This window comes from Aquila chrysaetos, chromosome 21 (assembly GCF_900496995.4).
Source record: "Aquila chrysaetos chrysaetos chromosome 21, bAquChr1.4, whole genome shotgun sequence".
Classification (NCBI taxonomy): domain Eukaryota; kingdom Metazoa; phylum Chordata; class Aves; order Accipitriformes; family Accipitridae; genus Aquila; species Aquila chrysaetos.
The window spans coordinates 3196596-3204761 of record NC_044024.1 but is presented as its reverse complement, the minus strand read 5'-3'; the positions used below and the strand labels follow the sequence as shown (position 1 = coordinate 3204761).

The 8166-nt window shown below is 39.9% G+C and overlaps 1 long non-coding RNA gene across 1 annotated transcript; it reads left to right on the top strand.

The window, feature by feature from the left end:
* The first annotated feature begins 2 nt into the window (after positions 1-2).
* LOC115333563 lies at positions 3-6955 on the top strand. Its single transcript, XR_003920844.2, has 2 exons — positions 3-412; positions 3963-6955. It is a non-coding gene; the product is annotated as an uncharacterized LOC115333563 (long non-coding RNA).
* The last annotated feature ends 1211 nt before the right edge of the window (positions 6956-8166 follow it).

The window sequence follows — 8166 nt, the reverse complement described above, 5'->3', positions numbered from 1 at the left end:
GGAGGCGGCGGCCGCCGGGGCCGGGGCCGGGGCCGGGGACAGGGACAGCGCGGCCTCCGCCAGACCCGGCAGCTCGCCGATCGCTGCAGCGCAGTCCTCGGTCCTGCGCCGAGCTCACGTCTGGTTCTCCGTTTATTTGTCTTCCTTTTAGCTCCCAGGAAACGCCGTCCCGCCGTCCGTCCCCCCCGACACCTACTCCAGAATACGAGCGTACCCGTTCTGTTTTCAGTCAGAAAAGCGCAAATCCCAAGTGTCGCCATTTTAAAAGGTGGCACGGAGGGAAAATCCGCCGCGAGCTGCCGTCGCTTCGGCCGGGGGAGCGGCCCGGTGGGTGCGGGGGAGACCCAGGGCCGGCCCTCGCCGCGCCGCTTAACGGCAGGGATTCGAGAACGCACGCAAATTTGAAGTGCAGGTAATTCGTTTATTGAAGTCCAAATTTACAACTGAAGTTTACGACTTTTTTTTTTTTTTTCCCCCCAGAACAAAAGCTTTGTTTGAATTTAGGAAGAATAAATGTTCTTTTTAATAATGTACAGACTATATCTCTTAAATAAGTTAATATCTTTGAAAAAAGAGCAATATGTTCCTTTTTTAATGTTGCAGTGCAACTTACAACTTACACGTCTGTGCAATGTACCATGAGGTATATGCCCAGTGAGCAACACACAGTGAAGTTTTCCATTCATAAATTTTCGTTGTAGACACACAAAAAGTTAACAAGTTAATCTGTGATAGAAAAAACACAGCCGGTTACAGTAATTCACACAGAACTCATCTGAAAAGAGGGGAAAAAAGAAACCTAACGTTCGTTGCCTATATAAACTATTGGATCATCTCTCAACATAGACAAGTATAAAATTAAAAATACTGTTGTGAAACTGAAGAAATACTGTATTATCCAGGGGTTGAAACCTAGTTTTACCTGTATTAGTCTAGAGCAGTTAATTTTCTCTCTCTGTAGCATCAATGAGCTGAGGGACTTTACTACGGTATCGGTAGAGCATCTGCTCATAAAAGCGCTTAAGTGAGATGGTGATTATAGAAAAGTTGCAGAATGCTCCTAAAGTGTGACACAACTCAGGACATTTTCCCTGGCATAGACAGGTGGTTTACCGTTACCTCTCAGTTCATCTCACAGCTGATTAGAAAAACAAGGCTGAAACATGGAAGATATACTAGTGTATTTGAAGCTTTGACACTTCAAACTTTTCGAGATGGCTCTAAAATACTTATTTCTCATCATGACAGAAAACATATATTTATTTTAGAAAGAATCATCCACAACATAACTTTGTGATAAATAACAGTTCTGCCTCTAATACATATATACATACTGCTTGTAAACAAAAAATGCCCACAGGTCATGGAGTCTCCATGATTTTTATACAAGGCGCTATAGATTTTTTTTGTTATTGAAAACAGTCCTAGTGAAAGTTTGGTTTATAACCTCCTATTGCTACAGAAACAGTAAGAATGTTTATATTTACAAAGAAACAAAGACCATGGAGACCCCATAGCATTATTTGCTAAAGATTTTAAGTTAGTGGGGTTGTCAAAATACACATTGTCAGCATGTTCAGATTTCATCACCAGTACAGGTTGAACACCAGCAGTACGATACTCTAGTGCTTTGGTATTTCAACCCCTGAATATACAAAGACATTACTACAGCCTACTTCACAGTTTAATGCAAGTAAAGTGCAAGCCATAGTACAAGGGTGTCATACATTTTCATACATATAAGCATTATCTAAAAAAGGCTCTCTATACAAGTTTTATTAGCTACTTTAGTAAACTAGACAGAAGTCACCTATGGCCCAGCAGTTAATGGTCTTACAAGGATATTTTTCTTTGTAATACAGTATGTGTCAAATGTAAAAAGTTTCTTAATACTAGTGCATTTCTCTTATATCCTAACCTGTTTTCTTTTCAGATTTTTAAGCTGAAATCCTTGTTTCTCAGTAAAACAGAAGTCTTAACTGGTAACAGGGTCTTACTGGTATTTTGCCCAGTGAACAAGATTTGTTAAGACATACTTGTTTCGTGGTTGCTAGTGAAAAAAAATGCAATGGAGTTAATATGTATAATGTGGCGTCCTTATTTAATCTGCAGCATTCAGACAGATGCATTTACAGTTAGTAAAAAGATCTGTATTGATACCCTCACCAATGCCCGAGAATGAACAATATTGTAGAAATGTGAGGACAGAAGCTAGAGGGTCTAGCTGGTCAAACAACACTTCGTTGACGGATTTTATAATTTTTACAACATTGCTTTCTTTCAAATACTGCTCATACAGTGGCATTAATGCATACAGCAAAGTCCCTAATTGTCACTTTTAACGCATGTATGTGTCTGATAAAAATAAACTGTCTGGCCTGCATTAAGAATGAATATGGTTCTTTTCCTGAAGGTGAAGACAGGCAGTATCTGTCTGAATTTTTTTTAATACTTTTATTAAGAGTAGGTCCCAGTAGTATATCAGCTATCTCAAAAACTGCTAAAAGCTTAAAGGATGTTATTTGTAATCCTCCTTCTCAATGTGGAAGTATGGTATAACCTGTAAAACCTGTAAAAACTAAGCTTTAAAAAAATGCTGCTTTGTCTATTAGTTGTATCAAGAATAGAGTCACCTGCCTACACATTAGTGAATGGAACTGATCAGAAGTACATCATGCTTATATGTAATGGGAGCAAAGAAAATAATTTTAAAAATCAACCAAGAAAATACGATTTACTAGTTTCTGTTTAAATAACAATGTATTTTCTATTCATCAACTGATATGGCTCAGGTTTGATTTTCAGATGCATGCCCAGTTAATGCCCACTGAGAGCCTCAGCCACACAGTGTGAATTTGTCTGGGCAAAGAGATGGGGAACCTATCTCCACAGTAGCTTGCCTGAAAAAGCTACTCTGAACCTTAGCTTTAATGAGGGAAACATTCTAGAAGATAAAAACCTTTTTATTACTTAATATAAATGAATTAGCTAATATTGCTTCTTCAATCTTGCCTGTTATTACCCATTTTTTGTACTAGTGGTAAATAAACATCATTTGGCAACAGGGAAGATGATGTATTTAACGAGATTTTAAGCTCAGTGGTCTAAGGCATGTGGTATGTGGAAAATCTACAAACCTACACTCCCAAGCAAAAAGGCATTGCTATAAGCTGCGCCCTTCTGTCTTCCCTAGAAACACACAATTTCCCTATTGTGAAAACTAGGGAGAAATTAAAAATCCTTTACAAGACCAAGTTACCGCTTACTTCTCTAACATTACACTGCAGCAACTTGGGTGTACTATAAATGGTATTTTCAGGGCTGAGGCCCGGTAATACAAACAGACCTGTGCTCTCTGTCTTAAGGAATCTCTCCAGGACTGGGTCAGAGACAGTAGTCAGGATCTCTGTAGAGATACAAGATTTGCTTACGCAAAGAGATTTAGTGTTTAAACTGTAAATATAATTGTGTGGCAGGCATCCTTTGTATTACAGTTTTGGGGGTAGCTGAGAGGCATTGCAGATGGGGCTTAAGTTTTGTTGATCAGTTGCGCTGCATCTTGCCCTAGCCAAGGATTGTTTTAAACAACCCACCTTTGAAGCACTTTGGCCCCAACTGCATGAAGAGTTTGTCCAAACCGTTGGTGAAACATCACGAAATAGCTCTGCCTGGCAGAGCTGTCCCACCTCAAGGGGCCAACAGCCAAGGTTTACCAGGATGTAAACAATCCCCAGATATATCACCTTGGTCATAAGTACCGCTAGTTTTTTGCAGAAAAGAATGCCTTTATTACTTTGGAAGACAAGACTAAATGATGAAAGAATATGGCAAATAAGCTATGTGATAGTCTTAGGTCTGATTTGTATTACTTGAGACAAAAATAGGAGTTACGAGAATTTTATTAGTTCTCAGATTTGTGTTAAGTTAAACAGTTTCTACCAGGTTCTTCATTTTTCTTACAGAAGTCCTATTAACATTCAAAGTGAAATCTTCTAAAGGTCAGCAGCAGAATTCTACAATTTTCGATGAGGCTCAGCACTTCCCAACGCCTCTGTAAAGCAACTCCTTCAAAGGTATCTTTAGTATCCTTCACAAAACCTTGGATCAGAGACTGAATATTTTGGCTATAACTGCTGAAGACAGTAAGAATGAAGTTAAGTGGCCGTGTACATCTAGCAATTCTCTGCAACACTCATTTCTTTCTCCTTGGAAAAAGCAAGTGGTGCACTACATTTCTAGCTTAAAAGACAGCAGTCTAGATCCGAATATTAACCGACTTATATTTAGAATTCCCTGCTTGGAAAAGATGGAAAATCTCATCCTCCAAAATCTTTTAGTTGATTAGTCTTTCCTTACAGAGCTAAAGCAGTTCGAGAAGTGCTCACGATGTGTGTGAGAAAGTAGAGCTGTATCAGAAGCTGATGAAACAGCAGGGTGGTTTTGCCAATGAAGTGAAGCAACCTCCCGTGGTACGGAGGGTAGAGACGCCCTATACAATCCAGCATGGGCTGATTACTGTGAGGGCAAATGTAATCCTACCTGTGCTGTCACAGAGTGTGGGTTCAGTATTTCTGTGTTATTTGTATTATAGAATGTGGACATACAGACTGATGAGAACCTCCTCCTCCTCCTTTGGTTCTTGTTCATATCAATTAGAGTAAGCTCAGGAAAGTTTTGACTTAAATTAATGAAACCAAGATTTTTCTTGGTCTCAGTTTTCTCAAGAAGTGCTGCTGAGATAGCTACTAAGATAGCTTTCAAAGATCTGAGATTTCAGTGAATACATAATAGTGTTAAAAAAGGAGGGGAAGCAGTAGCTTAGGGAGAGCATTATATCAGTTATAATAAAAAATAGCCAGTAACAAAAAGACTAAGCTTGTGGAGTCAAAGAATAAATTCTGCTGGCTGAGGGACATTCTACCTGCAGGAATTCTGAGGGAAGACACTAGCTTTAATAAGATCCAGATAAATAAAACACATCCAAACAATCTCTTCATGTAGTTGCGTGTGTTAAGAACTAAGTTTTGTCTAAGCATTCAGGCAGGAAATCTAGGAAGTTAATAAATGTGTTGTACCAGTGCTGTTTATTTCCCTTGATGAACTCAACAACAAAGAAATTTTTTTTCTCATTTAAAAATATGGGATCAAAACTACCGTAATAATTTCAGCTGCATTGTACAGTGTGTTTAAGTACCTTTCGGTCCAGGAGAATTTGACATATTTTAATACGTAAGCAGGATTTGGTGCAGGGATTTTTAAATACAGTATCTGTATTGCACTTTGTATTCCATTTATTTCAAAGATTGTGAAATTCCAAATAATTGTGCTATGGTGATTTTGTACGTTAATTTCTATAGTATAGCTAGATTAGTACCTAGATCCAGACAGAAGAAACTGGTGGTGGGGAGGGAGGAGCTGTAGTATGGCATTGGGTACACATGCAAGTATGACAAAATTCTCGTGAAATGACTTTCAAATGCCAGCTGACATTTGTGAAAGAATAAAGTCTTTGTATTGCTTAATTTAACAGTTAGATTTTGCTAGCTCTAAGGCATAAGCAATGCTACACAAATCTTTCAAACTTTTCTCCCAGTTAGTCTTAACCCCATTATAGGAAATTTCTCCAGTGCCTCTCCGTTCACCTTATGAATCTCTTGAATAATTTATCTTGACTACTCAGTGCAAATCATATTTGATGAGAACTGCTCTCCACGAGCAGACTACAGACTCATGACTCCCAGAATTTCAGAAAAGATGAACTCATGACACTGAAAGATTTTAAAGATAAGCTGAGCAAAATATGATGTCTCAACTTTTTATCTCATCTACTTATATATTAGAAATGTAGTTTTTTAACTTTCAGAAACTAAAATTGAGATTGTCTATTTTCCTTACTATTTGTGTTATTTTTGAGAAATGTATCTTCCTAATGATGTTTGTCATTTTCAGCTATATCTATACGTAGCATTTTAGAAGAGAAATAGCTTGTTTCATTGTTTACTAGAGACTTCATTGAATATAATCAGTGGACACTTGTAATTTCTGTCTTCAGTTACAATACAGTGGCATTCGAAATCCTTTTGGAAAGCTATTTTAAAATCACATAGATCTTTTTATTATGAAAGCACAAACCGTCTTTGGGTTTGAAACAAAAGGCATGTTTAAATTTCTTCATGAATCCATTTAACTAATTCGGTGACCATCTCTCACTGCTTGCACATATAGTATGAATTGGTTTCTGAATGGAGTCTATAATTTACCCCATTGCTTGCTTCACTGCATAATAATTCTCCCACATTATATGAAGGCTACTATTAAAAAATAGTGAAATATATAACTTTGAGAGATCTGATATGAAAAGCTAGACAAATTCTCTCTATTTATGCTTCTGCTATTCAGTTGTCAAGTAACTACAGTGTTCACATAGTAAATACATTTCAATTTAGTTCTATGTTTTGCATGAATACTGCAACTCTGATATTGGTGAAACCTGTGGTGGCAAAATGTTGTTTTCTATTTCCTGTATCTTTTTTATTACCTCAGGTGCTTAGACAGGGTGAAGTGCATGTTTAATATTCAAGCAAAACATATACAATGTGATCCTGCTCCTCTGAAGTCACTGGAGTTTTGCCATTTACTTCAATGGAAATACGATTAAGCTCCGAGGCGTGCGGTTAAGGAAGGAGCCATTGTCTTCAGTGATTCTTAAGCATAGAGTTGATTACTTTGCTGAAGCAGGCCAAATATGCCTTCATGTTGTATGTTCTATCCAAATGTTGTTATGCAATTGTTGCAATGATGCTGTGGCTCAATTGCCTGTGTGGTGCAAAGAACTCAAAACAGTTGTCAGTAATACTTCTCTACTACTAACTTCTTATTTGTTATAGACAATTATTTGTTTAATCACTGCTTCTACTGTGGTTCAAATAAATGCCAGTGCAAATGAGAGCAAAAACCAAATCTGAATTGTATTTCTTCAGCTGCTATATTGGGTTTACATGGCAAGGGGGTAGCAGGGGGGCTGCAGGGGTGGCCTCTCTGAGAAAAGATGAGGGGCTGCTCCCGTGTTGGACACGGCCAGTTCCAGCTGCCTCCAAAACAGACCCGCTGCTGGCCAAAGCTGAGCCCATCAGGGAGGCTGGTGGTGCCTCTGTGATAACTTATTTAAGAAAGGGTAAAAATGCTGCAGAGCAGCTGTGAGAGAGAGGAGTGAGAAAAATGTAAGAGAAACAACTTTGCGTACATCCAAGTCAGTAAAGAAGGAAGGGGAGGAGGTGCTCCAGGTGCTGGAGCAGATACTCCCCTGCAGCCTGTGCAGAAGACCATGGTGAAGCAGGTTGTTCTCCTGCAGCCCATGGGGGACCGCACCAGAGCAGATCCACGGGCTGCAATATGGGTAAGACCCCACACCTCGACAGGTGGTGATTTCTGAAGGAAACTGCAGCACATGGAGAGCCCACACAGGAGCAGGCTCCTGGCAGAACCTGCAGCCCGTGGAGAGGAGCCCACACAGGAGAAGGTTTTCTAGCAGAAACTGTGGCCCATGGGGGACCCACGCTGAAGCAGTCTGCTCCTGAAGGACTGTACCCCATGGAAGGGACCCATGCTGGAGCAGTTCTTGAAGAACTGCAGCCCGTGAGAGGGACCTCACGCTGGAGCAGGGGGACAGTGTGAGGAAGGAGCACCAGAGACAAAGTGTTATGATCTGACTGCAACCCCCATTCCCCATCTCCCTGCGCCACTGAGGGGGGAAGGAGGTAGAAAAGCTGGGAACAAAGGAATGGAATTGAGCCTGGGAAGAAGGGGGGAGGTGGGGGAAAAGTGGTTTTAGTTTTGTCTTTGTTTCTCACTCTGCAGCTGTATTTTTAATTGGCAATAAATTAAATTAATTTTCCCCAAGTCAGCTCTGTTTTGCCCATGACTGTCACTGGTACGTGGTCTCCCTTGTCTTTATCTCAGCCCACAAGCTTTTCCATCCTATTTTCTCCCCCTGTCCTGTTGAGGAGGGGCAGTGAGTGCATCTTGATGGGCATCTGGTGGCCAACCAAGGTCAAGCCCACCACAGCTGCTTTGTGGAGACTGAACTAAATAAATGGGATACCTTCACCCAGTTCTGGCTTTGTGAATAATTACATTTCTTCCTCGATACTAGGACCTCATTGGGAT